This window comes from Dermacentor variabilis, chromosome 6, assembly GCF_050947875.1.
Source record: "Dermacentor variabilis isolate Ectoservices chromosome 6, ASM5094787v1, whole genome shotgun sequence".
Lineage (NCBI taxonomy): Eukaryota > Metazoa > Arthropoda > Arachnida > Ixodida > Ixodidae > Dermacentor > Dermacentor variabilis.
The window spans coordinates 29213867-29231081 of NC_134573.1; the positions used below are offsets into that span (position 1 = coordinate 29213867).

General features: G+C 46.0%; 1 long non-coding RNA gene across 1 annotated transcript; it reads left to right on the forward strand.

Annotated features, from left to right (window-relative positions):
• Positions 1–5474: 5474 nt before the first annotated feature.
• On the forward strand, positions 5475–11305 carry LOC142584707 (uncharacterized). Its single transcript, XR_012828891.1, has 3 exons — positions 5475–5721; positions 6697–6759; positions 7995–11305. It is a non-coding gene; the product is annotated as an uncharacterized LOC142584707 (long non-coding RNA).
• Positions 11306–17215: the final 5910 nt, after the last annotated feature.

Sequence of the window (17215 nt, forward strand, 5' to 3'; positions counted from 1 at the left end):
TCGTTATCAGCTGCTTTGCTGTGTTGCATTTGTCTCTGTGTACTCATAACGCGGAGGACTTAAGGTCGACCATTTTACTAGCTGAACGACTTTAGTACGAAAGTGAAATTGCTGAATTTGTTATTAGCATTCCACGCGACTGTATTGCCGTGAGTCTCTTTGTGCCTTTATGTGGCTCGCTTTATCGCTCCGGACACAGTATTTTTTCGAGCGCGCTGGTTTACTCAGTGTGGCCCCGAATGATGCAGTCATTTGTTCGTAAGCGGTCGCGTGCGTCGGTTATCTGGAACCATTACTGATGCGTAGGAATAGTGTCCGGCCGATAGCCATTCAAAATTATTGTTGACTGCTACAAAATCGGCTACAAAGCTCTTGGCCATTCCTACCAATGCATAGAACGCAGCATAATAATGTAAAGGTTTTAAGCAGTGATATGACAGGCCCCTTGCGCATGTCCACGTTTAGCCTCAATTTAATTGAGTGTACTGTTACTGGCAAGCTAAATCTACCGCTAAGTAGCTCGAGTTTACCATTGAGGCGACGATGCCAGGAGAATGTAGATGCGTCATTGCGGCCTCGAAAATGAAGCAGGACTTCAGAGAACACACGGATGGAACGTCCTGTTGTTTGCGCCTTTAAATAATTAAATTGATAAATGTGTCCTGCATGTGCGGCATATGCATTTTTGTCATTATCGTTTTTCTACTTCATTATGGAGGCCGCAGTGACGTATTTACCTTCTCGCATATTCACCTCAATGGTAAGCTCAACCTACTTAGCGGTAGATTTAGCTTGCCGGTAACAGCGCACACAATCGAGACAAAACGTGGACATGCACAATGGGCCAGTCATATCACTGCTTCAAACCGTCCCGTTATTAAGCTCCCTTCTATGTGCACTGGTGGTAACGGCCGAGAGCTTTGTAGCCGATGTTGTAGCAGTCAATAACAATTTTGAATGGTTATTGGCCGGACACTATTCCTACGCATTAGAAATGGTTCCAGAATACCGGCGCGCACCATTGCTATTCTTCCTTAGCCTCAATGCAACTGACAAGCTCAAACTCAATACCATGATCAAGAGGGCCTATAAACAAGCCCTACATCTTTCCATCACCACCTCTAACGAGAAACTGGACGCTCTTGGCATTCATAACACCATAGACGAGCTTATTGAAGCGCAGCGTATTAGCCAATACGAACGACTCGCCAATTCCACCACGGGCAGGCAGATTCTAGGCACCCTAGGCGTAACCTACACCACCCATTTCGGACCAAAAGTACCCATCCCTCCAAACATTCGTGCTCAGCTAGTTATCCCGCCCATACCTCGCAATATGCACACTGAACACAATCCGGAGCGACGTGTAGAAAGAGCTAAACAACTACAAAAGCGCTACGACCAAGCCGCTGACGTAACCTACGTGCATGGACGCAGCAGAATACCCCAACCAAAACGCCATGGCGGTAGTCGCAGTCGCGGGTTCGCAGTACCGCCTCGCCGCAGCCGCATCAATATTCCCACGCAACCCGAAGTAGGAGAAGAAACGGCCATCGCTTTGGCCTACGCGGCTATCAATGCAAACTGCATCATCAGCGATTCAAAACGGCCATTTGCAACTACACAAGAGGACTGATAGCACCCCAAGCGCAGAAGATTCTCTCTGGCACTCCTCCCTCAAGGCAACGCCGCGTGCAAATCATCTGGGCCCCTGGTCACTCGGGTCTGGCTGGAACCGAAGCCGCCCAAGATGCCGCCTGAGCTCTCGCACACCGGGCGCATCATCCTTCTCCTGCGTCTTCCGATCCCGACCAGCCCTCTGTCCTGCATCGCGGTCACGCGCGGGACCGAATGGTCACGTTCAGAGAAATTCTCCTGCACTACCGCAGAGAGCGGTTACGCTACCCCCCAGCACACAAAACACTTAATAAGTCTCAATCCACCACTTGCGATTCCTTCAGACACGAACTTTTCCGAACCCCGTGCTTTCAACCGCATGAACCCCGAGGCATACTCCCCTCTCTGCAAAGCGTGCGAGGCCCGCGCTGACCTCGATCATATTATCTGGCAATGCCCCAAAGCCTCACCCACCAACACCTCCCGCACTAACACACGCATCATATACGGCTGAGCGGTGGGAGACATTGCTGCTCAGCTTGGACCCAGACGAGCAGCTCTGGGCCGTCCGGATGGCCGAAGACGCCGCCAGAAAGCAAGGACTGACCGCCGTCTGAGGAAGGGGGGGATTAGGGGTTAATCTCTTGACCCCCGCCACCCCTGAACCCCATCAGGGACATAATAAAGTTTTATCTCTCTCTCTCTCTCTCGATGAAGATAACCGACGCACGCGACCACTCACGAACAAATGACTACCATTCGCGGCCACACTGAGTAAACCAGCGCACTTGAAAAGATATTGCTCGTCCGGAGCGGCAAAGCGAGCCACATAAAGGCACAAAGAGATTAACGGCAACACAGTCGCGTGGAATGCTAATAGCCAATTGAGCAATTTCACTTTCGTACTCAAGTCCTGCAGCTAGAAAAATGGTCGACCTTAAGTCCGCTGCGTTATGAGTACACAGAGATAAATGCAACACAGCAAAGCAGCTGATAACAAGCGAGGGAGTAAGTGTCAGTTTGCCGAGTGCACCAAGACACAGCTGTCGTGCCGAACGCTCGTCGTTGGTTGACGATGAACTCTCCCACCATAGAGTTTCATATTAGACCCCGTCACCAGTAGTAAGTACGAATGCATGACGCACTAGAAACGCATAATGGAACGAGCACTTACTACTAGGCTTGACAGATTTTCACCCTAAACTACGCACAACGCGTTATAATCGCCCACAGACCTTAATGACGGAGCGATCATAGTGTTACAGGTATGCGCGACATGGAGGAGGTTCCTTCCTTCATAATGCGCGAGCACGCACTGGCACGTGGTACTGAATTAGATCAGCTCAGTGACTCTTCAGCTCATTTAGCCATATGAATGGCAGATGTCACGACACTCTTCGCATTAGCTGGTAGCGACAACCACATGGCGCCAACCACAACTCATCTTCGCCGTGGCTTCAGAGATTGCGCGGCGCGGCTCATCCTGGACAGCCTTTCACAGAATTTAGCTGATTTGAGCAACCGTGGCACCAATCCCACAACTGCGTGTGCCCCACAACTGCACTCGCTGCTTACGTCACGTTCTGAAGTATACGCAAGCTTCCATGAACCTTCCGTCATCCCATTGTGAACAAGGCTTCCGTAGCGAAGCCGAAACGTCATTTAGATTTATTCATTTTTTAGCACTTCTGTTGGTCGGTGTCCTTCGTTTTATTACTTCGTTTTGTCATTCTACACGGCGTTTTCTTAACTGAACCAAATGTTTAAAATGTCTCTGGCACAGGTAGCACATTCCCAACCCTTGTACTAAAATACTCGTTGAGGCGGCGTAATATCCTTACGAAAAATGAAAATGCTTAATTGAATAATTGACATAATTATGCTAATTAACTTTGCATCAATTACTTTACTGCACATATTTCAATCTACGTATTGTAGATAGTGAGTATGCAAAGCATATCGACTTGGAACGAATTTTGAGGATGACACTAGTTCAACATAGACGCTGTAAAACTTGCGGTAACAATGCACTGTTTAACTTGCACTGAAGCACAAACTACTTTAAACGGCAATGCATTTCGCTGAACACTATAAAACTTGTCTCCAATTACCTGGAAAGATTTAGAATGTGCTACCTGCCACAAGCAATTATGATAAACCTTGTGCAGCTAAAAATAAAGCATCGTGTACATCCAAACACATAATCCGCTTTGCAACAAAACTGTGACATCGGGTCAACATAATTTTATTTATTTTATTTATTCAGAATACTCTTAAATGCCCTCTCGGAGAAGGGCCTTTAAGCTTTGTTTCTTATGATATGACTAAGAAAAATCGGGCACCTCGGTTAACACCTTTCTTCTCGTTTATTACATAATGAGGGTCTCCAATCCGGCAACACTGATGCCTTCAGGTAGCATGTGTGGGTTTATTGACCAGTTGCCTTCACCCAAAAAGATCACCTTCTCGTAATGCCTGCGGCAGAAAGGACGTTCCACGTCCGCTGCCAAGGTCTGTGAGTGGTGGCGCTAGCTAACACTCCCAGGGTTCTGCTAGGAAACATAAATACCCAAGAAAGTGGATTGGGAAACGGCGCCGCGGTAGCTCAATTAGAACCCACGAAGCACAGAACCTCTTAAAAACCTCTTGAAACAGCTACAAACGGCTATAGACGTCTTGGCCTATGATAAGACTGAAAATATAATTTCTTCTAAACATAACCTTATCACTTGGAATATGCTAGTATATATTCTATTTGCGGTAAAACCCACTACTGGTATCACTACAGTCCATTTTGGTAACCACATTCAGAACGTCTAACTCAAGAACATCTTTAGATCTTTTTGTCTAAAGTGCATAAAATGCCAAACGACGTTAACGAATAAAAGACGCCACAGGCAAATCGAACTCGTTACAAGCAACATAGTAAGTCGGCTTTAAAGTTAAATAATTTCAGACCAGAACTTCAACAATCAAGGGCGTGTTATTGCTTTCCATACGGGGCGCGCACACGACGCCTGGAAACCATTCTTTTATGCTCGCGCAGCAGGTATTGACAGCAGCAGGAGCGAAACGCCGGTGTTGCAGTGTCACCGCGCTGCGATCACTTCAGCAGCGGTCAAGTAGGTACGCTCCAAATTTGTCAGGCTTCTCATTCCGTGCTGGAAACTCTGGGTGGCAGGAAGGTTAAAAAAAAACGGCCACTGTCACCCGCAATGCATAGAGTTTCTCACTACATTACCTAGAGGGAAATCTGGCGCTGCTGCGCTGTGGTATGCATGGGAATGCCGGTATATTGTGGATTCGGATTGGCATCGTTCTCGTAGAGACAGGACACCTTGAAGACGCGCTTGGCAAGTACAGTTCCGTCTGTCACAATGATTCATTTTCTACTAGAACAGCACATGAAAAGCTGTTTTAGCTTTATTATTACGCGAAAACATGTTTTGTTTAACTATGAGAACTTGTTATTGTGTGTACGACTACATGTTACGTAAAAAGTATCAGCGGGCCGCTAAAGTTGGAGGAAAGACGACAAGGTTCGGGCTCGCTTTGAAACAGTTGGTCGTCTGTTCTTGCTTTTCTTCGCTTGGTCATGCATGGTGGGTGAGTAAAGATGTAATATGCGTGAATGGAAACATTTTATGAAGATTTTACTTTGAGAACGCGTTATTTGCGTAGCCATATCCACGTTTTAGACGAAGCCTCTTACAACACCAGCCAACACGAGCCTCGCAGACACATATACCGTCATTCCCATGACGGCACGGTGCCCCCTTAAGAAACTCCCATAGACGGTGGCGCCAGATTACCCTCTAGGTGTTATAGTGAGAAACTCTATGCCGCAATGTCTCAGTCGTGGGTTCATTATGCCAGTCGTGCGTCATTCTAAAATCCGTTCTGTACGTTTATACTGGATACTAACTGGAGTCATTTAGCTGTCCTGATGCTGTTTGCGGTGTGTTTTGCATCAGTGCTTCGTGACATCGGCTGTATTGCGTGTTTTCGCCGACGGCTTACTACCACAATGGCGGGATGTGCGTTCGCCGCCTTCGTGTGTCGGTGCGTCTTTGTACGTCGCACGTTCGGATAACACTTTTTCCGGTAAGTGAAATGCATTGCACTTCGTTTTTCGTCAACAATGTGAATATTTTTAGGTGTTCCCTGCGACAATTCTTGATGGATGGGCTCTTCTGCCCTGCGGGTTTTCGTCACCTTTACTTTTATACGAGGGTTCTGCTTAAGAGGCGGCGCAGGATCTCCAGGGCACCCAAGGGGTAGCGGGGTATCAAAAGTGGAAGCCGGGCGGCCCGTGGGTTGGGGCCGCGGAGGCCGAAGCGTGCCATGGGGTGTTCGCATAAAAAATTGGCTGTCCGCGCGATAGCGGACAGCCGATCTTATACACCCCTGGCACGCGCAGTCCGTGTTCTAGCATTGATATCCCCGTTGCCTATTTGGTGTCCTGGAGGCGCCGCCAATAATGAGAAATAATGACACGTTGTTACAACTGGTATAAAACACGACGGAATCAATATAATTACTTCCAGCCGCCAACTTGTGACGCCAAGTTCAGCACTACCGCGCTCCACGACTTCTGCAACAACAGTCAGAACTTTTCCCTGCTTGTTTGTTAGCCTTTGTGGTTAACGTAGGACGAACCAACCGAAGGGAGTCCATTCGAAGACGACGCGCTGGCTCTAATCATGAACCAGACTGAACTCGCCCTATTTTGTGTCCTTTTGTTCTTGCATAGATTACAGCGTGGCGTGCGCGCGCGCGTGTCAGTGACTATGCAGCTTGTAGCGTTCTCCCTTTACAGCAAAACAAAAATATAACTGCAATGTTTGCTTCATATATACAATTCCAAATGCAATGGTCTGCTGATGTACAAATTTCACTTGTGTTTTGTTCTAAATAAGCAGCAAAACTTTTAGCCTAGTAGGTGCTTCATCTGGAGTGCAATCACGACTGCTTGGCATTTGTTAATGAATGACCATGACTGGGTCACCTCATTTGTGATTGCAAATCTGTCTTTCAACTGACTTGACGCTCTCTTATTTTGTTCCTTTCACTCCATAGACGGTTGGACATCCTTCTTGTACCTTGGCACTAGCTGGATGATGGGACCACATCATGATCAGTGTAAGCCAATGTACTGTACCTTCTCTGTTCCTCCTAGTGCTTTGCGTATGAGTTAAGGCCAGGGAGCACTTCGTGGTAAAATAGCTAGTTGGTATCTCACAAAAGGGCATTTTTTGCACTAGTCCCTTATAAGTTGCCACTATTATAACCAATATGTCAGCGCCAGTGTACATACACAGTTCTACTATTAATTAGTTTCCATAAGCCTTACAAAATTTAACTGTAGGCAGTCAGTGCTATGTAAGAACTCACAAATTAACTCTGTGGTGTCATACAATTAAGTATTCCATACATGAGTAAAAATTTGCTACAACAGTATACATTACACCTTCCTTCCCTAATGCACAAATGTATTCAAGCCCGTATGTGATTAGCTGTGTATTATAAATATTTTCTGTGTGATTTAGTTTCTTTACTGGAATTTACTGTACAGCATGAGCAAGCAGTCTAAGTTAAGATATATGTGTGCTGCAAAAGGTAAGCTTTGCTGCTACAATAGATAAAACATGGGCCGAGGCTTCCATACAAGGACAAACTTCAATTTCGCTCTACCACCATCAGCACTTGGCTGGCGCTTGCAAAATTAATCACATCAATTAGCTTGTGCCAGACTGCTTTTTAACCTTATTGTGAGGACATCACAAAGGGATCTGTGGAGGCGCCTGCGTCTGAGATATAGATTGCGCTGCAACATATGTGCGTGTAGAACAGGCATGATGCTGAGGGTTCCAGCATTCTACAGAAGTGCTTTTAAAATTTTGCCATAGCTATAATTTTATCTGTGCTGTTTTTTTTTTGTCATCTGTTTCAATAATATCATTGGAGGAGGTGTTATCAGAATTCAGCAATTTATTTGCCCTGGCCCATTAGCCTGCCACATTTGACATTTCACTAGGTGGGCAATTATTCAACATGAACCATTACTTGAATACACCTTTTTGAGTGCAGTGGCTTCTCAATTGCGAGTCACCGTAGATGCTCAGAATTACCTGAAGCTATAGATGCACTGATGAATTTGCTAGCTATACGAATCACTTTGCACTTTCTTGCGCAAACAGCATGTCAACACTTTCAAGACAGTGGGCAATGTTATCGTTTGATCACATCATAAGATACTTTCAATTTTGTGTGACGCATCATGCATCATCCAAGATGATGCGTCATTGGTGTGAGGTATTGCCCTAAGCAACGCCTCCTATAACTATATGCCTGGAACGTCGCTCTCTTTTCCATAGGGAGCTCTCTGCCGAGTGTTGCGACCATACGCCGCAGGACGGCGCGCGCCACCGTACCGGTCCCCATGACAACCACAGCCGCCGCCGAAAGCTCACGACGCGCCAGCCGCTTGGCTGCCGACGTCGCTCCCGGTAGCCGCGCCACCGGCGTGTTTACAAGGGCTGGCCGCAAGAGGCGCTCGCCACCGTACCAAAAGTAGGAGAGTACAGGCGAGGGAAGGGCAGCGCGTTTGCGGCTCACGTTCCAGGCATAGTATATTATAGGAGGCGTTGCCCTAAGCCAGTTAGGCTCACATGAAACTATATCAACAAAAGTGATTGATCCAGCTAGGAGTGTTGCTTTGGAACACTACTCTATCACCAGTCCTCCTTTGCATGCTACCTGCTTACTCTGTACTGTGTCATGTTTAAGTTGGGAAAAAAAGGCAACATCTAGGTAGTGCAAAAAGCGAAAGTTGCTTTTAGTTTAACAATATAAAACGCCATTTAACTTTTTAATTAAGTTACTACATCATTTACCTGCAGAGTGGATTACTGTTTTAAACTGATTATATTTTGCAGGAAGCTTCTCAGACTTGTTTGACAAGTTAAGTGCCTTTTTAGCCACAAAACACCGTATATAAATTTCAAGGCTGATTTTGTCTGACTCTGCTCTGCAATTTAATAACTGTATGCCAGGAAATATACTAGTAATTTTAAACATCATCACATACATACCTTAAGATAACATACCTTAAGATACCCGTAATTTAAGAGAAAGGAGTGCTTAAATTTATTTTTAATGTGAGCCAAACTTCTTACTCAGCGCATATATTGCTAATTGAAGTTTGAATTTGAACATTCCCATTTCCTCCCTCGCCTTTTTCCCTCTTCTGTGCAGGTATTGTTTGCCTATGTCTACAAGAACTGTTGTGTCGAGACACAAGAACCTTAACGCGTGGCCTGCGACAGCATGCTTTTGTGGGCAGCCAGTGCTCTCCTATGAAGCCCGGCCTACTCTCGCAGCAGCGGCAATCATCTTCAAGATTTATTCATGCTCACCTTTGCTGCTATTTGTCATTCTTGTTAATTACACTTTCTGCATCTTTTCTAATTTATTAGGTAATAAAGTATGACTATGTGACATTGTGTGAAGTAGATGTATTGCTGCATTTTCGCTTGCAATCATGTTTTATGCATGAAAAACTCATTGTACACTGTATGAAAAAAAATAACAGCATATTATGATTTATCTTTCAGTTCCGGTAATATGCAACGTGCAAGGAATTCACTAGTGGATGGTATGCCGAAGAATTGGAAATTATTTCTACGTGATGCTGTACAAGCATGTGGCGTTACCTTACAAGGGGCACCCACAAAGTAAATTACAATTTACTTTTAAATGAGGCATGGACATCAGAAAAAAATATATAGATGTTTCCCTGCTAAAATCTATTTAAATTTGGTGGAGACCCAGCAGGGCGAAGTTTTATCAATAATGACGTGTTTCATGCAGAGATGTTCTTGTTTAGGTCAATGGGTGAACATTGGGATGATATCAGCATGCAATACAGATCTTGTTTTATTTGCAAAATAATTCTGACAGGCGGAATTCAATTGATTGCACTAATTAACCAATGAGGCTGTACTACACTATTTCCATGGTTCACATCTGGAAAAAATACCTGTACATCACTCTATCCGACAATACAAACTTCCCTTTTCTGATGTCCGTGCCTCATTTAAAATAAATTGTAACTGTGGGCAAACCTCGTGTTACTGTAGCAGCTGCCGCAAAAATTTGAGTGTCTAAAAAAAAAAGTCTTCAGTTCTTGTCAAGCTGTCCATTAGCCAACTTTTAGCATAACATGAGCAGGGCTTACTGCAGTACTTCTGATGTACATGGCTACAAAATGTCTTGATCAAGACAGCTACTAGCCTTTTCAATTAGCCAAACAGCTGCTTGCGTGTTTCGTGGGTACAGCATTGCACGCTAAATACGAAGGTTGTGGGATCGTTCCCCACTTGTGGCAAGTTGCTTTTTCATCCACTTTCATTTGTATTAATTTATCGTTTCTTTGTTTCATTTATTAAGCACAAGTAATTTCCTCTATGTTATCCTTGGTGTCAGTGTTTGTTGGCTTCTTCTGATTTAATGTGTTGTCACTTTTGTGGCCTTGCCTATATTTCAGTGGAGCTATGGTGGGTTTGGATATGCTGTTCAGTTTGTGCAAGTTATAGTACAAGCATATACCACCAATGGGGTTGAGCATTGTAAAAATAAAGTACACTGCGTTGCCTCTTTAAGCATGCTAGCATTTGTGCGATAAATAAATTTTTTTTTTCTGGCTCAAGGGCTTTTACTTTATATGGTGACCTAGCGTCAAAGTAAAGGTCTAGAATTATTCTACAATGTGAAGTTCACTTTTCAACAGTAATGAAGATTATTAAAAAATGTTACATCACCCAGAAGGTTACACTTGGTACAGTAGGCAGAGAGACTGTGCTCGCACATTTATTGGTGTGCAAGGGGAGGCCTGACTTTGATTCCAGGAGCGATTAAAACCAGGAACTCGCATGCCAACTTCACTGCTTTTTCTAAGTGCATCTATACAGTGGAAACGTCATGCCTGCCTGGCACAGTGCTATATGGCATGAAAGGAAGCAATTGCCATCATGTCCTTTTGATCACAATAGTCTGTGACGCACCAAGTGTTTGTGCCAACTGTGAGCCTTACATGAATTGTTCTGGCCCTTGCCAGTGCACGGGGATATACATGCTCAGAAACAAGTGCAGTAGCTGCTGGAGAATGCACTGGTAGAAAGAGCGAGTAGGAGGGGGAGTTATGTCTCATAAAAATTGTTGAATTCGCAGTGCTCATCTGCACTGAAACGTGTATTATCCTGTGATTCTGGATGCCGGCTACCTTGAGGTGAAATTTACCATTAAATATGATGGAGGACAAACTGTGACACATGCATTCTGCCAGATATTCCAGATTCAGAAAATACAAGAGGAAAGCTTGTAAAACTACAAAATGGCAACTATTGGATAAATCAAAGGTTGTTTCCAGTAAAGAAGCACCTGCACCGACAAAAGCTTTAAGCTGCAGTAAACGTCACACTAAAGAAAATGAGTGCACTGACGTTACACAAATAATAAACACAATTTCACTACACAGATGAAGGCAGTGCTGCCTCATCTATAACCATCGTTCTCATCTTTTGCTCTCCTATTCGCCACGTAAGCGCTACATATTAAGGCATCGTCTCAATGTTTAGTACAATGCCTTTGTCACTGGATAACTAATAAAGAGGTATATATACCAGCATTAGTGTTCATCTCCTACTTTTAAGACTCATGAGCCGGCTCTGTTTTCATAGGGCCGGATCCAGCTCCACAGGGCCACCACTGAACTGCAGTTTCTTACAGGAGCATGGACGTCTGCCTAAATAAAGTTTCCCATTTTTTAAACACTGCAAGTGCCCAGAGTTTTTCATCATTTTTTTACTCACGGACACAGGCGTACGGTATTCTTTTCATTCAGTAAAGAGGAGTAAAGATCGGTGAAAAGCTATTGAACGTGTTTGTGTCTTCGATCTGCAGTCACCGAGAAGGCTCGAGCGCTGCACCATGCCGGTTCCCTACTGTTAGCTTCGCCGTAATGCACAGAGGCGCCTGATAAATGTACTGGCAGGCTTTGGAAGATATTTCGGACCTAGTTCTGGTGATTTGAGCGCTTGTTTCGCCAGGCTAGCGCGCTCTGTATAAAAGACTACATGTAACTGGAATTTGGTATGCGCTCCTTATATACAAGCACGCACGCGCCTCAGAGTAACCACGAATCTGTACCGCGCGGCTGATCAGTGTTGCTGTACAGCTTTGGCAAGGGTCTATATAGAGCTATAAAACATTGCATGGTGACGTCCATTTTTCGCACTTTAACATTACACGATACGAAATGTGTTTCGATTAATCAAAGCGTCAGCTCGGCTTAATGCTTTGCCAGTGTTGCTGTACAGCTGTCAGAATTATCTAGAGCTATTAAAGCGCTTAGCGATGTTCAGTTTTCTTTTTTTCACATACAAACAGTAAACTGTTTCCCTTCCCGCAAATCCCCTGATCGAAGTGTGCTGCATATTCAGCTACATTAAGAAGTAATGCGTCGGCACGGCATAATCCTTTGCCGCTGCTGCCGTGCAGCACTCACAATGACATACGTCTATTACATTGCATGGCGAGGTTCAGTTTCCTTACTTTCACGTACAAAGCACAAAGAGTTCAACTCAAGCAGTTTCTGTTCCCGCGCGAATCTCCTGAAGTGTGCTGGTACGCTCAACGACACTCATAGACGATACATCGGCACGATGTAATGCTCTGGCATTAAAGTCATCCGAAAAGACACCTGACTTCCAAACGTATCCCCCTACGACTATCAGAATTTAATAACCTACCGTAGCAACAAAAATTGGAGGACGCTTAAGCTTCGCCTTCAAGAGTGGAACGCGACAGCGTTGCCGTCGACCCGCCAAGGGGTGTAAGACAATGCGCTCAGACAGTGATCACTTACGAGGCCCCCCGCATCAGACTCTGCGCCCACCTATCACGCGGTGAGCGTCGAGCAACGCAGCGTTCGGCGCGGCAACGAAACGCGCGCCTGAACAAACGGAACGAAGCAAAGAACTCGGTGTCTCGGAGGGGGAAACGATCTACGCCAGCCAAACGTCGTGATCGGCACGGGCAGAGAGATAGATAGATAGTAATCTAAAGAAAGGAACGGCGCTTGATTCTGCAACCCGTGTGGGAGCACGGCGAAGCGTCGTCAGGGGAGAGGGAGTCGGGGACGCGAGGCGCCTGGCAGCGGTCCGCGCACAGCCCCAATGCGCGCGCGGCGCGCCACCTGTCGGGGCAGCGCCGTACATTGAGAAAAGGGGGTCTATTGTTTGCCGCAAGATGGCTCTGCGTGTGTGGTAAGCGCAGAAGAAATGTAGCGGAAACGTACTTCGCTATTCGTGTAAATGCGACTTCCGTAAGTTACATGCTCATAATTACCGATATACACCGCAGTATAACTTTCTACGGCTCGTTTCTAAGGCAACACCGCATTCACTAGACGCGCTTTTGTACCGCTTTCAAGCATCGAACTCTTGGCTGAGTGGTAGCGTCTCCGTCTCACACTCCGGAGACCCTGGTTCGATTCCCACCCAGCCCATCTTGGAAGTTGCTTTTTATTTATGAAGTGCCTGCCATGATTTATCGCTCACGGCCAACGCCGCGGACGCCGACGCCGACGACACCGGCTTTTCTGCGACACGAGCTCCTTAACGCTATCGCGTTAAAACGCAACGAACTCCCCACCTCGGACACGGCTTCGCCGCCCCAGCGAACCTTCTGCCGATACTGCGACGCCACATCGGCTAGGGACGAATGGAGCAAACAACTTTCTCCTCTGTAGTACCTAGACGAAGATAAACTTCAAGGACCGCAAGTCCCCACATTTTCTCTCTCACAACCTCACCTCCTCACCCATGCGCAGAAAGAGCGGTTAAATGCAATTTTGATGTGCAGGTCGGAATCAGCAGCATCTTATGGATCAATCTTCATAACACATGCTAGTTGGAAGAAAGCGCTACTGCAGTCATTTCTCCTAGCTTGCGAACTTCATGCATTACCACGAATCCAGCCCAGTTTGGTGCTAGATTAGAGCCGTCGCTTCTATGGGTGCCGCCATGTTTGTAGGTGCAAAGCTTCTAGGGCTCCCGCTAAATCAGTGAAATAGCATGCCCGGCACAAAACTCAAACGTAATTTGCATCTCGCACATGCACAGTGGCTTCGACACTACTTCTTTGGGGCCCCTATCATAAAACTCTAACAACACATATGGGCCCTACCCTTTGAGCAAACAGTGTGAAGACAGTAGTTTAGTACCTGTCACACTGTACATAAATCCATTATGTGGCGTTCGGTGACTGCTGTAAGCAAAGCGTGTGACGATGTAAACGTGGACATGTACTGTACGCTTGCGGCGTTTGTTGTCGTCTGCTGCACACACGCTTGCCAAGTGCTTGCCCAGGGAGGAAATGGGCGAGAAGCGTACGTGTGCTTGTGGCACTCTCGGGTGATGCAAGAGGAATGTGGCGCAAGAAACGCTCAATAAAATTGCTTTTATTCTTTGCAGGCAACTGATAGCTAATATATTTTGCTCTCTTGTAATATTCAATGCTAAATATTATAAAGAAATGCATGACAGTATAGTTGAAAACATTTTGCGACGATGTCCTTAATCCAAATGTCTACAATAATTGACGCGTAAAAGACAACTTTCTTTCATATCATTGCAAGTTCAATGCAATGCCCAGTAAGATTTGATATGTTTCGACTGTTTTTAGTTTACTTTATTAAAGTGACGGAACTTCTGTGCATTGTAGGAGTCGATTCTGTGTGGAGTCGTCTGGGGAGCCCCGTGTCGCACGAGACACTGCCAAAGCGTAGGAGAGGTCCAGGGGAGGTATTCTGCAGGAGTCCACCTAGTGGACTGTACATTTGGCCGCTGCTGATTGGATGCAACTGTACGAGGGACGAGATGAGCGGCCCCAGCCAATCAGCAGCGGCCGAAATGGACAGTCCACTAGGTGGATTCCTGCAGAATACCTCCCCAGGCCAGCCTATGCTGGTCAAAGTGCGGCGAAAGTCACATGCTGTTTTTCGCAAAAGAGCACTGGTACTGGGCGCCCAAATGTCAACGTTGCCATAGCAACTGCGCTCCTAAAGCTCTCGCATTGCTCTCGGCCTCTGAAAAGGGAGATAAGATTTTTCGGCCCGTGTCTTTCTCGCAGCACATTCTGTGTGCGAGGCAAGCTGACTGGATCGGGGTGTGCAAGTTTCGAAGTTGTGTTTAGGGTCTATGAGTGTGTCAGCCAGCAACAGAGATACTGAAGTAGTTATGGCGTGCATTTTCATCTTCTTCAATGTGCCACGGAAAAGCACAGGAGTGCATCTGCTTCCCTGAGACTGTTACAGAAGTTTCGTAGGCTTTGTTTTGACGCGCTTCAGCAGCCCACACTTTTAGCGACTCGTAGCAATGCAATTTCAGAGCTCCCACCTATCTGCTCCGGTGAGGCGATAGGCGCATAGGCAGAAGGCACACCAACATGGCTTCAAAAGCATGACGTCAGGGCCTCTCCTATTTTGTTTCTTGCCTCCATGGTGCCCGGACGCCGCCCGAACTACAGCAGACAGGCGCGAGTCCGTGCACCGGCGTCACGTGAGCGCCACTTGGACTGAAGGCACCACGCTTCTAGAGAACCGCTGTGGAGTGCCAGTGCATGACCTTCCAGAATGCCATGGTCAGTGAAGTGCAATGACTTCTGTCGAGAAGCGGCACTGCCGGCCACATTCTTGAGGAACTTATGGGTTATTCGTAAGCATGAAGGCATAGAGGATGATTTCGTGGAGCTGCTGAGGGATATATATAGAGAGAAACAACTGAGTACAAGTTGTATGGGAAGGTCGAAAAGGTAATGAAATGGTGGGAATTCACCAAGGGCTGAAGCAAGGATGTCCTCTGTCTCCACTGTTCACACGTTAGGTTAAGGGCATAGAAAGACGACTGGAAAACAGCAAATTAGGGTTTGATTTATCCTACATGCATAATGGACAAAAGATGCAACAGAAGTTCCCTGGACTGATGTATGCGGACGACATAGTGCTACTAGCAGACAATAAAAGTTTTACAGACACTTGCAAATATCTGCAGCAACGCAGCAACAAATCTAGGCGTTAGGTTATGATCTTCAATGAAGACTGTTTCGTTATGTCTCGTATAGTGGACGATAGAACACTGGACTTTTGTTAACGGAGGTTAACTAGGGTTTATTAAGCATGGAGTACACAGGAATGGGTGTGGTTACATGGAGGTACAGAGAGTGGTGTGTCTTGAGACGGGGCGGCGGCCGACCAGCAGGAGAGGAGCGGGAGGGCCAGACGCAACTTCAACTCTATGCAACTTGATATGTCGTCTGCTCAGAGTTCATAGAGGAGGAGGGCTGCCCCAACGGTGTCTCTCCATACACGTTTCCGCCGGCGGTGGCGCGTTTGGAGGTTTCAGAAGGGGCGCGCGGCCAGCACGTGCGGGATGGTGGCGCCATCTCTTGAGCATTCTTGCAACAAAGACACACGCAATAATGTGGTGTCAATCCAAGAGCAAGTCATACCCATAGTCAAGCACTACAATTCCCAAGGCATATACATAAACGAAGGAAAAGCTTACTGAAACACCCACCAAGAGAATGAAGGAAAAGCTTACTGAAACACCCACCAAGAGAATATGAAAATGAAGGGGAAGTGGAACGCTGAAATAATGAAACACAGAACATTGTGGGGCCACAATAAGCATGAGGTGGTGGTGCGGAATCTGGAAAGGAGTAACGGTGTCAACACTAATGACAAATGCCATTCCGTGCTTAAAATTGGATATATTGTCAGGGTTGGAAGTTAACCAAAGATTGGTGGGCCAGCTGGCTTTCGGAGCTCACAGCAAAACCACAGACGAGACACTGCAAGGGGACATGGGTTGGGCCTGGTTTGAAATAAGAGAAGTGCAGCGAAAAATTAGTTTGGGAGAAAGACTCAGGAACATGGATAAAAATAAACGGGTGGCTGAAATGTGCAAGTATCTGTGCGTGAAAGGCGCGGACACATAATGGCAGAAAACGTAAAGAAAGTTAGCAACCAAGTATGCGGTAAATGTATCTGTACATAGACAACCAGGAGTCATCAGAAAGAAAGTGAGAGAAACAGAGACAGTTAATCGGATGCAAAGAATGGATGCAAAAAGGACCGTGGAGATTCCCACAATCAGAAGAAATTAGAAGGGAAAATCTGCATGATAACACAAAGGGCAGTGCCTTAATTTGAAGCTCGAGCTGGTTACCAAAGGACAAAAACACACCGGAGCAAATATTTCAAACTAGATGAAGCATGCGCATGCTGCAGCAAAAGTCCGGAGACCACTCAGCACGTCCTAATGAAATGCAAAGGAATTCACCCATTGAGTAGGTAACGCACACCTTCCAGAAGCGCTTGGGTTTAAAGTTAACGGATGCGTCAGCCAGTCAGCAGTCTAGATAAGCAAGAGAAATTTAGAGTATAGGTGGAAAAAATCTGGTAAGAGATTTATACGACCGAATCTCTTACAGTCTCTAGTGGTACAAGGTAGATCTTGAAAAAAAAAACTCACCG